At 38.3% G+C, this 14,711-nt stretch overlaps 1 long non-coding RNA gene across 1 annotated transcript in view; it reads right to left on the bottom strand.

The window, feature by feature from the left end:
* Positions 1-274: 274 nt before the first annotated feature.
* The window catches only part of LOC130150551 (uncharacterized), a 30,584-nt gene continuing 16,147 nt past the window's right edge, over positions 275-14,711 (bottom strand). The window contains exons 2-3 of the long non-coding RNA XR_008822254.1: positions 8,633-8,754; positions 275-8,044 (exon numbers count right to left, since the gene is read on the bottom strand). This is a non-coding gene — a long non-coding RNA (uncharacterized LOC130150551). The remainder of the gene's footprint in view (positions 8,045-8,632; positions 8,755-14,711) is intronic.

The following is a 14,711-nucleotide window of genomic DNA, read 5'->3' on the forward strand; positions in this document are numbered from 1 at the left end:
TAAGGCAGGAAAGAGAGGATTCATAATTATTATTTTTTAAAAGTCAGATGAAAAAAATATAAATGAGAAAAACACACTAGCATGTAAGGGAACACTGAAATTCATCTGTGCTCAGTCATACACTCACTGCTCATTTACTCACTGTGTTATTAATAGTCAGAGGTTCTATTTTTGTTTAAAAGGCTCAAGTCATATATTCTTTCCATTACAATACTCAGGAGCACTGTAAGACATTCAGGAACAGGATTAGAATAACAGAAAAACAACACAGAAGCACATTGTACTGAGTCTTTATTTGTCATAATCAAGTACTAGAAACACAGAAAAGGAACGCTTTCCTGAGAACTGCCTCCTCCCCAGAGACACTTTCACAACCCAAGTATCCTTCTCCTACTTCTTCCACACATGAAACACCTTGCTAACAAGAATTACAAACACAGAGTTGGCAGTCATTAAGAAAATATTTCAAGCTAAATGTCCAAAAGCAGTTAGGTTTCTTGCTTTCAAGACGCTTATTGGAAAACAACTGCCCACCCACCCTTGTGATCAGAAACTATTTGATAATTTCCATTCAAAATATAGCAAATTAAATACCATTCAACCTTGAGGCTATTTTGTTCTTTAACTCAATGAAATTTTCTTCATCTCTGGTGTCTACTTCCTTTGCATATTTACACACACAATCCTGACCCTTCTAATCTTTTGTTTGGCCAGACTGGGGAAAGTAACTTATTTTATGGTTAGATTACTTGAACAAGAACTCATGCCTTTTATCTTTTTAGCCACCTCGTGGAAGCTGCCATAATATTCTTCTTGCTAAGTCCAAGATAGCTTCACTTGCAGGGAGAATGAAGAAAAAGTACCTTGAATTTACCATGAGACAAGTGTAGGCAGATAAGCACTTAGTAGAAACTGCTTCATGATAACTAGTAACCTTCCCAGGTTTGCAATGACTCATTCACGTATCCATATCCTGAGACTCCTCTTCTATTGCAACACCTATTCAGTTGTAATTTTTTAGGGATTTTTTCATGTAAATACTTGAATATACTCTAAAAAATTTCTTTTAGACCATTTGACTAATGGTTTTGTCTATTTCTAGCACTGGAAATACTTTTCATGTACTTTTTTGACAGCTGTATCCTTTAAGTGGCTCACAGGCATTCTTACACTTGCAGACTTGCCCTCCTTTCTCATTTGCACCTGTTGCATTCCCAGTTTATGGCAGTCATTCTTCTTCTTAGTCCCTGGGTGCATGATCTTGCACTTGGTACTACCTGTTATCCTCCTGTTCCTATTACTCCAGTCCTCAAGGTCATCCAATTCCTATATGATATTCTGATGCTCCTCTGTATTGATTGCTGCTCCCAGCTTCGTGTCATCAGCAGATTTCATCAGCACACAGCTATTCTTTGTGCCAAGGTCACCAGTAAAAACATTACGTATAATTGGCCTCATGACCTATCCTTGAGGAATTACACTAGCTACCTTTTTCCAGCAACACCGTTCTCTTTTTAGCAGTCTCCCTGTTAGGTTTCTTCCTGCTTTACAGCTCTTGTGTTGTGCTCTCTCATCCCCAGCAAACTGTATTCAAGCACAAGTGAATTCATCCTTTAAGACTTTGCTCTCTTTCCTTTGCCTGTAATGCTTGCTATGTCAACACAGACAGAGATCAGGTTGGTCTGCCATGATCTGTCACACATTATTCCCCATTGCCTTTTTTTGCCTATTTTCCATCTGCCTCTCTGTCTTTGTCTTTTCCTTCGGATGTTCTAAAGCTTTACAGACTATTCTAACCAGACTGTCTGGTATATAGTAGAAGAGGCACATATGACTATGAACCAGCTTGTGAATAATTAGCAAATGCAAATTCATATCATTTCCATGGGATATAGTGGTAAAGCAAACTCAGAACCATTTCCTGCTATTATTAGAACAAAGCCCTAAGGTCAGGGCTTAAGTCTCTTACATCTTCATAAGTACCGCAGCCGCCAATCCAGTGGTTAAAAGGGCAGTAGGACTCACTCTTCCAGTCATCTCTTGGAATAAACAATTTCACTTTACATGCTGAAAACAAGTAAGCTCAGTTCCTTGTTAAGAAAAAGGCGCCCATCTCTGACTCAGAGGAGTTGTCTGTCATAGGCAGGATGCAAACACTTCTACTCTCCATTGTATTTCTGTTTTACTAAACCACTTTTTTAGGCTTAAAGCTTTCTCCTTGCATTATATAAGAGAGCATGAGTGCCTCACCCAGGATTGTGAATTGCATTGGGTTCCACGGAACCTGAAATTACCCATTATTATTTCCATTTAAGAACGCTTCCTAATGTGATCTAGAAACTAGATTCTTTAAAACAACATAGAGTCTTCAACAGGAAGGGTTTCTTTTATCATCATCCACTTTTTCCTGCTTGTAAACAAGGAGAAATTGATAGCAAAATGTCTTCTGAAGGTTGCAAATCTTCCACTGCAAGTCACAAATGCAGTGTTTGGTATCATCTCATTTCCATACTTTATCAAGTTGATTCACTTATTTTTGCACAGCATACCAAAAGACTCACCTCACCTTTATAGTATTTTAACCCACCTATATTTTTAAGAGATTTCAAAGGCACAAACTAGAGTAAAGTAGGCTTCAGCATTCACAGACATTCTTCTATGCTTTCCTGTTCTCACATCATGTGCTCAGAGATAATTCCTCTCCAATTCCTCCTCCCCAAATTAGCTATAAAGAAGCGTATGATACTAAGGTGGCATTACTTTATGCATGATGGGTTTCCTCTAGCTTGTTTCTAACATTTGCTGCATCATTTCGGTTGCTTGGCCCTTCAAAAAAGCTCTCACACATTGATCAGATGCAGCTTTATGATCTTTTTTCATGTCCTCAAAAAGAAAATCATTTTAGAACTTCTAACCTTCTTACTTCTAGACAGAGCAAAAAATAAAGCTCATTAATCATGTCCTGCAGAATGCCGCTATTATAGATGCTGTGGAGAGTTGCCACAGTGGCAGTAAAATATTCATATTTTCAGAAAACCAATTACAAGGTACAGTAAATCACTTAAACGTGTTATTGGTGATATTCAGAAAGCAGTGAGAATTTCTTCCTGTACACATAATTACCTGAGGCAACCACTTCTTTTCATGGTCAGTGAGGGGAAAATGATAGCTGATGGTGAAAAGAAGAACTTGTGTTTGCAGAGGCATTTCCCGGAGTAAAAGTCACCATTTTTCGCCCTTGACTTCAACAGGACCCGAATGCAGTCTTCACCTCAGCGGTTAGCAGAAAATGAGCTCCAAAGATCCCTTTTTAAACCTTGCCAATAGCCCACAGAAAGTACAATTTGATTACCCTGACCACTCCTGTCGTACCCCTGGTCTGTTTGGTCTGTGCTTCCTGTGAAAACCCGATCCGTGAGATTTTTCCTAGCATTGTACAAGGACGTGGTTACTTTGCTTTGTGATAGTGGGCCTTACGCTCATTAGTATTCCTCAACTTGCACATGAATGTAAGTTTATGAGAAATAAGCGTCGCCATTCCTCACAGTCTCAACTTTTTATGGCCTAAATCCTCTCTCACAACTTTTCTTACCACAGTGCTGACAGGTCACTGGTATGTAGCTTGGAGGAGACTGGTTATCATCTGTGGCTTATGTGACAACTGTATACGTACATGAGGAAACCCATGGTTATTGTCACCTCAGCCTCACCCTTAGGTCCTCACCCCTTATGCATCTGCATGTCTTTTGCACCTTATTATAAATTTGGACTGTTGGTCCTCTGGATTGGAGAATACTATTTTCCTGTGCGTTTGTATTTTTTATATCAAGAAATTCCAGGTGCTACCATGACAGTATCAAACAACAGTAGGAAAAAGCCCCACAGGTGTGTATTTTAAAACTGTTGTATACAACCGAACAGCACTGGGTATGTGGCAGTGTAATTGTTGAACAAAGACTGCACGTATTCTCTTTGCCTGCATTCTGCTAATAGTTACTATGGAAATATAAATTAAATAATTGGTGATGTGTTGGACTATAAATACACCTGTAGGTGTTGTCCACAGTGCCCAGTTTTGAAAGCAAAATAATTTTGCATTAGATGTAAATACAAGAAATGTATTTTCCTGAAACACTAGAGATCTCCTGTCATCTTTACTGAACTGCTCTCTAGACAACACTACCAGACCGGAGAAGATAAGTTGATTTTGGCAAAAAAGACAAAATCTTTCTCTCCTCCCTTAACCTCTCCTTGTTTTATTCCTTTCCTTCTTTTTGTCTTTCTTCCTTTCTCTTTTTGTTGCCTTTTGTTTTTTTATTTTTCTGTTAGATCATTTCCTTTGTTCTCCTTGAAATCTTTTTCTCAAATACCATTCCTTCAGTCTTGCCATAGAAACTTTGTGGAGTTAAACTGCAAAGTTGATAAGATGGAGAATTATTTTTAAGCACACTTGCCTGAGTGTAATTGCTTTTGCTTGGTAATCACTCTAAATCTCTTTCCTGTGCTAGACCTCCTTCCTTTGCCATGAGTGGCTTGATCTTCATAACCTTCTTCTCTTGCCCTGCCAGTTCTCCCAGAAAAAAAATGGATACTTCAAAGTACCACTGACCTCCTTTTGACTATAGATGGATTATGTTGGGCTTTCCAGAAAAACATGTCACCCAAGAGCCAGCAGAGAGTAACCTTGGGTTGCAATCAGGGTGATTCTCTTGTGTTTACACTGCCATAAATTGTAAATCATCCCATTGAATTCAGCGAGTCAACTCTGCGCATTGGTATATATCTGAAATGAAAATCAGACCTCATATGTTATTATCTCCATATACTGATGAAAGCTTCCACCAGCCCCACTGCAGTATAACGTCTACACATGGCAGCTTTAATACCCATGGGCGGAGTGCTTACTTATAGAAGTTAACTGAAATCAAGTGTCTAAATAAAGACAGGCTCCTTGAAGATCAGATACAGTTTTCTGTTGCTTCACTTTTGTTATCGCTGTTGTGAAGCAATACTGTGATAACTGTCCGGTGTAGAAAGGTACATGACTTTGTTTTATAGATCAGGTGCTCAGAACAAGAGTGACACTTGGCAGCACACTGACCACTTCCATTTCTTATGGCAGGACTCTGAGATGTATTTGTAACGTGTTAGCCCTCCACACACACATAAACATAACACATTTGGCTTGTAATTGCACTATTCATATACACATAATCTACTTTACATATAAGCTGTCCACGTGCTTCATGCTGGCCTACGAGACTTGAAATACAGCCACACACTCAATCACTTAATGCTGACTACACAGACAGAAATCATGACACCATATCTTCTATTTGTTAAAACAGGTAAAATGATTTGACCAGAAGTTTTTCTGCTGGTGCGTGTGTGTAATTACACACACACATACACAAGTGCATGCACAAAGACACACAAACACAGGCATCTTTTAAAAAGATTGACTTCAGTGAGAGCAGCATTTCATCTGTGTGAAGGCAAACTGATGACAGACAAGAAATAAATTACAGTTCCATGCCATTTGACTACCTTGCCTATGCTTATGACAGTGCATCTCCCTTGGGAATGCCTGTGACATAGCAAACCTATGGGCCTCCCTGAAAGACAGCTGAAAAAGTTTTAAATCAGCCTCCAAGACAAATCATTCCTCTTTCTTCAACATGGAAGACTTTCAAGATCCAAATAACATTGTATATCTGCATAACAGGTATAATAACTTAATATTGTTGTACGTCATACCCTATCATGAACTTTATTGCACCTGCTACTAGGTAACTTCATTTAAATCCTAGTCTTCAAAGCAGACAGCATAATGCATGAGACTGCATACTATGGAGACATCAGTAGTTAGCTCATAGTTAAATGGTTTGAGATTTGCAGGAGTAAAATGTCACTATTTCACACTTTAAGGACTGGATTTCATGTCCAAATTTAATAAATTAATTCTTCAAAGGACAAATTAATTACTATACTATTTTTGAATTTGATACTCATTGATTGCTGCAGCAGAAACAATTAAAATGGGTCTGCTAGAGCAATTACATATCAAAAAATTAACAACCGTAATCCCTAAAACTTTCAAAAATCAAAGATGCATTTATTGTTGCAACATCTCATGGAATATTTATCAATACTTAAACATAAACAGAAACCGTTTCCAATTCTTTTCATAAAATACCAGTTTACAACAATACCGTGGAATCTCTCATAATCATAAACAAATAGACAGCCTTAAATTTTCTGAACTTTAAGGTACTATAGATTTTCTCTAGGGTTGGAAAGTGAAAGTAGGTATGTCAGTAAATGTTTTTAAGCTTCCACCTAATCTGAACTAGGGCTATAAAAGCATGGATGTGCCAGTTCTAGTTGCACCCTCATGATGAAAGAAAATTCCTAAGGAATTCAGAGGTATGCAGCTACACTTGGGTATGTTTGGGTAGAACCTTTCACCGGACAGGAAGAGACAGGGCCAATTAAGTGTGATCCATAACAACATCTGCATTTCAAGGTAGGAAATACCTTGAATGACAATGGTAACTGTTAAGTAGTCGTTACTGTTACAGATGTTAATATATGATATCCCAAGCATTTGAATGTGTTTTAGGAACTAGTTAAAATCAATATTAAAAGAACCATACTTTTTCAGTGATGAGAGTATAGTACTTGACAGACTAAACACTGGTAAGTTTACCTGTCACGATTTGAGGCTTTTGAAAGAGTCAAAGTGCAATAATTGCAATAAGGGACTCTGTCTTTTCTCTGAAATTCTGTTAATTGTAAGAAATCTGTGGAATTTCATTTAAAATTGTAATATAGGGAGAAAATTCAAGTTCCTGTTGCTGGGTGTAATGGCTGTGCCTGTATGCAGACCCAGTGCACTTAGGCATCATTTGGCCCAGGAAATCCTTAGCTAGTCCCTGCACAAGGACATAAATGGCTTGACAGGCCATTCCTGAAGATGCAGAAATGTTCACACAGGACGGTATGTTGTAAAGTATTTTGTTAAGATGGGATATTTTTACACAGAGTTCAAGATGGTGAATAGCAATGGTTCATGCATATGCTGGAGTAGCCACACAGGACCATGGTCCACCTGAATTATAAGAATTTATTGGAACAGTTCAGAGAACCTCATTTGATATAGCTGAAATTGTCACTGCAAGGGACACTTACAACAAAGACTCCCGTCACCTTTTGGACAATGACTGATCATACCATTTAGGAAACCCAATCACATGCAAAAACTTGTCCTTATGCAAAAGATCTTCATAAACCAGGATTTTTAAAAATGATCATGTCCATGAGTATCTGTGCAAAACAATAGGTGGATCATTCAGTACACTCCTTTCCATAAACCCTGTGGATAGCGCATATATTCAGAACATGATTTCCCATTAAGGTGTCAACTAGCCTACAGTCTGAACTGGTACTTGCAGTGCTTAAAACCACATTTGCTTACCTTTCACCTGGTATTTTCTGTTCTGTGTTTTCAGAAGAAGCCACAGAGTCAGACCTCAGTGTAGCTGCTTACAAATTCTGTAATAATATTCCATGGCTAAGAATATACATACATAAATATCTCCTGGCCAACAGAAGAATGAGCAGCAGTCTTCAAAGGAGTTTTAAATTCCAGTAACATTAGAGCTTTGCAGATATGCTTAAAATATCAGAAAGTGTTGTTTAAAATTAGCAAGGGGAAGCCCTTTGAGAAAGAGAAGTGTGTATGGAACTGTAAAGGCAGGAAGGCAAACATCATGAAATCTTGAGATTTCCTGCAAACACTACTAATGAAAAAGACTTTCTTTATTCTTCTCTGACGAATATATCAGGATGCTAGGTGCCAAGTGTGGATTAATGAAATCAGGAATGGGAATGGGCAAAGTCTACATGAGTTGCTTTCTTTAAACAGAAGTGAATTCTGAGCCAAAGAAGCAACGGGATGCTTCCCCACAAAATCTTGTGTGGGAGTTTGAACGTGAGGTTTCAAAAGCGTCATTGTAGCAGCCAAAAAGGACAGTGCAGGTATCTGTTAATATTGGGGCAAAAAAAGGCAAAATTAATGAAGTTTTGTAAATATTTCTGTTCCTAAATGTTGTCAACCTCTGTATGGCAACAGTTTCTTTGTTGGTTTTACTGCAGCCATTTTTTTATTTATATGATATATGACTTTGTGTTGTGATTTTACACACTAAGATTTCACAAAACAGTACAAATGATTAATCACAGAAATGTCTACCACTTCTGTTTCCTTATTCAACTTAAAAACAGTGATCTTCAAGGATATTTAAGTAAGGTATTGCTGACAGCAAAAATAAAATAAATAAAAAAAAGACCAAAGAAAAGAGTAACATTTCATTAGAAATAAAAAGTAATTATTCCAGTGCATTCTGTTACATTCTTTCATTCACAGTGATTGCTCCCCTTCAGCTGGTTCACTTAAATTGCTGTTTTAATCACGCATTTTATCAATTTTAATTTATCTAGACATAGACCTGTAAATTAAAGGCAGTAAATCAGGTAACAAGTAATAACGACAGATAATGCAGTTACTTGATTTCATTCTCCATGCAATACGATGATATGGCTTTATCAGGGACTAAAAAGGAAACATTACCTGATTTGTCAGTGGTCTGTTTATACATGCAACAAAGCAGGGAGACTGGGGTTTGGGTCAAAAATTGCTTGTTCTTACACAAACAAACATAGTCTGGAAGAATTGACCTCAGAATGTTGAGACTGGAAAAAACAGATTAGCATTGATCAACACCTGTACACAAGAACTGGGGCCTGTTGAGCTGAGAGTAATTTTTTTTTCTAGGGAGCTGCAATAGCCCTGAATTCCTTTCCTCTAAACTTTGCTTAGCCCACACCTGTGTACCTGCAAAATGTCAGAACAATGAGTGTAGGATTGCATTTGTGTGCATGTGCACATGCATGGGTACACATGTACATACATAACCAGAACAAAAGGCATGAAAAAGGTCCGTGAGTGTTAAGATGCTACCCTAAATTGCTGACTTCTTGAAAAAAATATTTCTGTCAGCCAAATGCGTAAAGGGATTTCACCAGCTATTTTAGCAGTCCCAGTGACTGGATTTACGAATGGGTCCTGAGTAACCTGTTCTCCCACTGTCTTAACAGTCTTATTCTGTAAATACGTGCCTCTCCACTTGGGAATACTCAGGCATGTGATGTACCTGAACCATTCCATGCACAGAAATTCAAGTACTTGAAAGTCTATTGAAAGCAAAATAAAAGGAAGACTGACAGACCCAAAGCAAATGTTTATTTTAAGAACTGAGTCACAACTGCGTATTGCATATTTTTTTAAATGTGCAGAATTTACACAGCTGTCATATGCAAGTTTTGTGCTGAATAGCAGAATTGGTTGATGATCAATTCATACCTGTCTTCCTGTTTTCCAAGCACATGTTGACATGAAGCATAAAAATGTCACTTCTGAATAAATATTTTTAGAAAACACACAGTGAAAAATAGGCAAAGAAAATTAGTGACATTACAAAATAAAACCCGTAGTAGCATCTAGAAAACAATGTTGATAATTATCCACTTTAAGAGAACGTTATGTTTAACAGAGATAGTAGTCGCTTAGTTTTATCATTATATTCAGTTCACATAGACACAATGCATAGGAATATCTATTCAAACAATGAAAAAGGCCAGCTACAAGTTTTCAGAACAAAATACCTTCAGTTTTCTTCACAGAAGCTGGTCAAGTGTATTTGAACTTTTAAAGTAAAACTGTTCACCAAACTTTATTAAAAAAACCTTCAACTATGCCTAATTTTCTGCTTTGTTCGGTGATTTTATTTTTAATACACAGACTGTTACAATTTAAAATTTACTTTGGCATTTAGAATGCCAGCCATGAAAGAGTAAAATAATTTCATCAAGTTTCTAAAAACAAGCACAAGTTTGTAAAGAGTCACTTTTCATTCTTCTGTCCCCAGCAGATAGTACATTTTCCTCTTTCCTTTCCCAGTGTAACCTCGTATGTATAGCACATTTTTCTATACATAAATTTGCACTTCAATCCTGCTAGTTACAGGAATGCCCACATAAAGCCCCTAAATACTGTCTTGAGAACATTTTGCCAAAATAGGCTAAAAATTTTCTCTGCCTTGGAACTCCTGACACACCTTAATAATCACAAAAAAATCAATTTGCTGGTGATATTCTAGGAGACTTCACTGCACACCACAGAGAGATGTTTAATGCCTTTTAGGGCTGTCAGAAATATTCACTAGAGCATATTCCAGCCCAATTCTTAAAGTCATTTCATGCCTGTGGTTCTGAGTCTCATTTCCTGGGAAAAATCTGTGGCTGCTTTGATAAAGCTTTAGTAGCATCACTCTTCTGATGATGGAAGAGTGGAACAGGATTCCTGGGCCTAAGTGTCTTTTTCTACAGTTGTTCCCATGAACAAAAGATCTGAATTTCAAAATCTGCTCCGGCAAGTCCCTACATGGTCCTCAGATGTTACAACTTCTGTTCCTGCCGTCTGTTACTATCTCAAGTGTCTAAACACCAAGGCAATTGTGAGCATGTTTTATTCCGGTCACTTAATTGGAGACTTTTTCAATTAATCCATCTTGTGTTAAGATGTGCTATATTTCTCATAAATGTTTGCTGATAGTCTCACCTTTTAATCTCTTATTCAGGGCCATGAACAGCACACCAGCCTTGACTTCAGATCTTTCTATGGCCCCAAAGCTACATCTAAATAAGTCTTTCTACATAAAAAAAAAAAAAAAATATTCAATACAGGTCTTATCCAACCACTTAGCTGAAGTTCTTGCTAAAACCCTCATCATTCCATACCTGTCATTGCAGTGATCTTGATGAATGCAGTTTTTTGCTGCCCATGTCCACTGAGGTTAGAGCTGCAAAAATAAAATTTCAGTCTAATTCTTCTGCCCTTTCACTCCTCTGTTTCTCCACTGGTTTCTTCAAACTCAAACACAATGTAGTCATCTCTATTTCCAGTGTCGTTCTCCATCTCACACTCTTGACACTATCAACATGCATTTGCTGGTTTACTCATGACTTGTGACCTACTAACCACTCAGTCACAACTGCATCTTAACTTTTACACTCAAGGTCTTTCTTCCTTATTGCTTTTCATGCTTGAGAAGTCCTTCCAATAACTGTCTCCAAATCTACTTAATTGTTGACTTTCAAATTCCCACATAAATCCACCTGTTCTGTCACATTTAGAAACACCTGACATGAGTTAGGCCTGTTTAACACCTTCAGTTACTGCTGTCTAAACATTTCCTTGTGTTCTTTTGTCTGTATTACATGTTGTCTTTTGTTTCAACTTCACATTGCAAATACACCGGGACAGACACATTTTTGTCTCTCTTCCCACCTCTTCAGACTTTACCATTACATCCATGACTGTGAGCCAAAATAATAGAAGCAAAAATATTGATATTGAATCGTGCCAGTTGCTGCATACTAAATGTGAAACGTGTAATGGAAAGCTTTATTTTCGTACTCCTTTTTCATGCTTCTCCTTTCTCTAACTTCTCTCCATAGATTTTCTTTTTCACATTTTTGTCTACTTTCATTTAAGAAGTACTCCTTCTGTCTTTTCCATTATTATTGCCTTATGCTTGTTTCTTCATCTGTCTCAAACTGGTCTTAATTTATGTCTCTACTACATACCCTCTTCATTCCCTACCTGCTATGCCTCTCTCTCCCACCCTCTCCTTTTTATCTTCCTTTTCCAATTCTTTTGGAAGGTTCAACAGCTCCATCTGCATAAATGGAAATAAACTGAAGTTATTCTTGACCTTAGTATAAACACAGGCATTCAGAAATAAGTAAGTTATTTTTGTAATGCCTTTTTCACTAAGTGGTCTGTTGTATATGTACTGAGATCCAGCTTCTGCACTACTCTCACCTGATCAAAATGCAGACTGTCTCATTTTGCAGCTTTTGGTCTCCAAAAAGTCAAGTATGCAAGAGCAGAAACAGTTGCATGCTGGTAAGTGTGCTATAAAACAGACTTTCGAGAGGGCAGACCAATTGCCTCAGATCTATTTCTTTTTGCAGGTGTGAAGAGTTACCACGGTATTACAAAAGGTGCAGCATTGCATTTTTCTGTGACTTAGTGTGTTTAGATGGGTGTAGGATACTTCATGAAACCCCATCCTTCCCCATCTATTTTACTAGTTTTATTTCAGCCTATATTTATTTATTTCAGTAGAGGCAAACAAGGTAGAGCTAGTTAGAAATATTTTTTCCTCATTCTGGGGAAAAAAAATCACTTCTGTTCTGTTAAAGGCTGAAAACAATGTATTTTTCTATAGTTTTTTTAACAATAAACTAGAAGCCTCTGCTGTTTTGCCAAGACAGACTTTGAGATGATCATAGGATGCTTCCTTCCTTCAGATTCCTAAGAACTCAGTAGCTAGCTGACACTTTCATCTTCATTTAGTTAAACCACCATTCCTATTGAAAAATCCACTTCAACAGATTTTTTTTATCTAATAATGGTATCAAGCTATCAGATCAGATGAAGAATCAGGCTGTACAATGTTTTTTCTGCTCATTAATTTTTTTTCCCAGTTTTTGCCTGAAAGAATTTGCATCATAAATTACGTCATCACAAGGACCATCGTGGGGGGATACCGAGGGTTAAGATACAAACATGGGAGCATACAAAGTGGCTAAGAAAGTGCTAGTGGAGGATAGTTTAATGGAAACAGCACAAGAAATCTGTAGATACCAGGCGGTTTTAATGCTGCTCTCCACAGAACTTTTTCTTTCTGTAATACCATCCGTACTGTGGTCCGTAGAGGGCTTGAGCTCTAACAGAGGACTGATCTTAACTCACTGTGGTGGGTTATTATCATTATCCACCTCAGCTGTTTCTTTCCTTGCCTCTATTGAAGGCGAATGCTCTCATAGCAAAGGCATTAAAAAGTAGCCTGTTCCCACGTCAGCCACTCCAATGCACAGGGTTCTAACAGCCTAAACTGCCTCTGAAAGGATGCTGAAACACTGGTTTGCAAACTGTACCAGCTAAGGCAAGCTGGCTGCTTGCCACCCGCCGATGTGTCTGCTGTGGCAACCTGCAGCAAAAGGTTATTCCGCTCTGCAGGACCAGCGTGTCCCGAACCACTGAACCCGCTCGTTGCTCCGCAAACATGATTCAGAGCCTGTAGACCACATCCACCCCAATAAAAATTGTTCTGTGGTCAAGGTGTTTGTTATACTGGTTGCTGTATTTTTTGTCACAGTATCCTCTCATACAAAACAGTACAAAATAAGAAAAGGAAAATGACATAAAATGTATTGGATGGGATTCACTGGGTGTGCTGCTGTGTAAATCAGGACTATGATTACAGCATATTATGAGAACACAAAACCAGGTCAGGGTCACCATAATAATGATGCTGGCTGTTCTTTAATTGCTCTGCTTTATGTTGATTCAGAAAGTGCTTAAATTGGACCTTTGTGTTGCATTGTGAACTTCTGCAAAGCCATTAGACTTTGTCTTACATCAATTAATACAGCTGAAACACTTTCTCTGTGGGAGTCACGGCGTGCCCCAGAGCCTTCAGTGCCACCACCTATGGCCCTGGGAAGACATTTCTGCTTCCTTTGTCCCATGTGGTGCCACCTCCCCACTGTCTGCACATCTCCCTCCACTCCTTTCTGGCTGCAGGGGAGGACATGCAGGGGAGCTGGGCACTTGCTAGGATGTTCCAGTGTCCTGCTTTGTAGATTTGCCCCTCTCCTGGGCAAGCGATGCTGTGTCATTATGCAGCTAACCTTGGAAACACCTGTCCCCAACCAGGTTAAGGCAACCGCTACTCGATGTAATTTCCAAGGCAAATTACTTGAAGAAAGGAAATGACATCTACTGCATTATTTGATCTGAAAAGCACAAGCGTAAAAGCTCTTGAATACTAAAAAGGCTTTCACAACATTTTAAAGATTTGCTGATCCGAAAAGCAAGTTTGGAAAACTTTTTCTTACAAAAGAAAGGTTCTCCATTGCCAGCGTGCTGACAGTTTCAGTGAGCTTCCTCTCACAGCAGTTTATTGCTAGTGGCACTAATGGTTGCGGATCCACCAGTCAATATGCACAACACGTTTCTCTTCCAAAGTGGCAGTCACATAAATGTTTGGCTCATGTATGAATTTTTGCAGTAAACAGGGAAAAAAACCCACCAATCTCAAACTACTGTATACCCAGCTTATACCTCGCTTCAGAAAAGCCAGTATACCAAAAAACTCTAAGCAATATCCAGTACTGGATATTAATTAATAACTAGGGTTAATTTAAGCAGAGTTGTTTTCTTCTGTATTATTTTAAATGAAATCACTGTGAAGAAAATAGCTTCCCAATCAAATAACGCTTTTGATCACCCAGGGGAGAAATAAAAACTGTCTTAATCTCTCCTTGAAAATATTTGCCCTTAATTCTCCAGGTATTTCTGTAGCCCAGCAGCAACTATCTACATCACAAGACACCTAACTCTTCATGCTTTTTCCCCAGTCCATGACGGGTCCTTCCTTTAGCTCTAGAAGTCCTATATCTTGCCACAAGTTCTCAGCCCCACTCGGAGTCCAAGGCTGTGGTACTCCTGGCCTGCTGATGCTGTGATAAGGTTGCAGCCACAGATGTCCATCATTGCTACCGTGGTCGGACACCAA

This window comes from Falco biarmicus, chromosome 5 (genome assembly GCF_023638135.1).
Source record: "Falco biarmicus isolate bFalBia1 chromosome 5, bFalBia1.pri, whole genome shotgun sequence".
In the NCBI taxonomy this organism is placed as follows: Eukaryota; Metazoa; Chordata; class Aves; order Falconiformes; family Falconidae; genus Falco; species Falco biarmicus.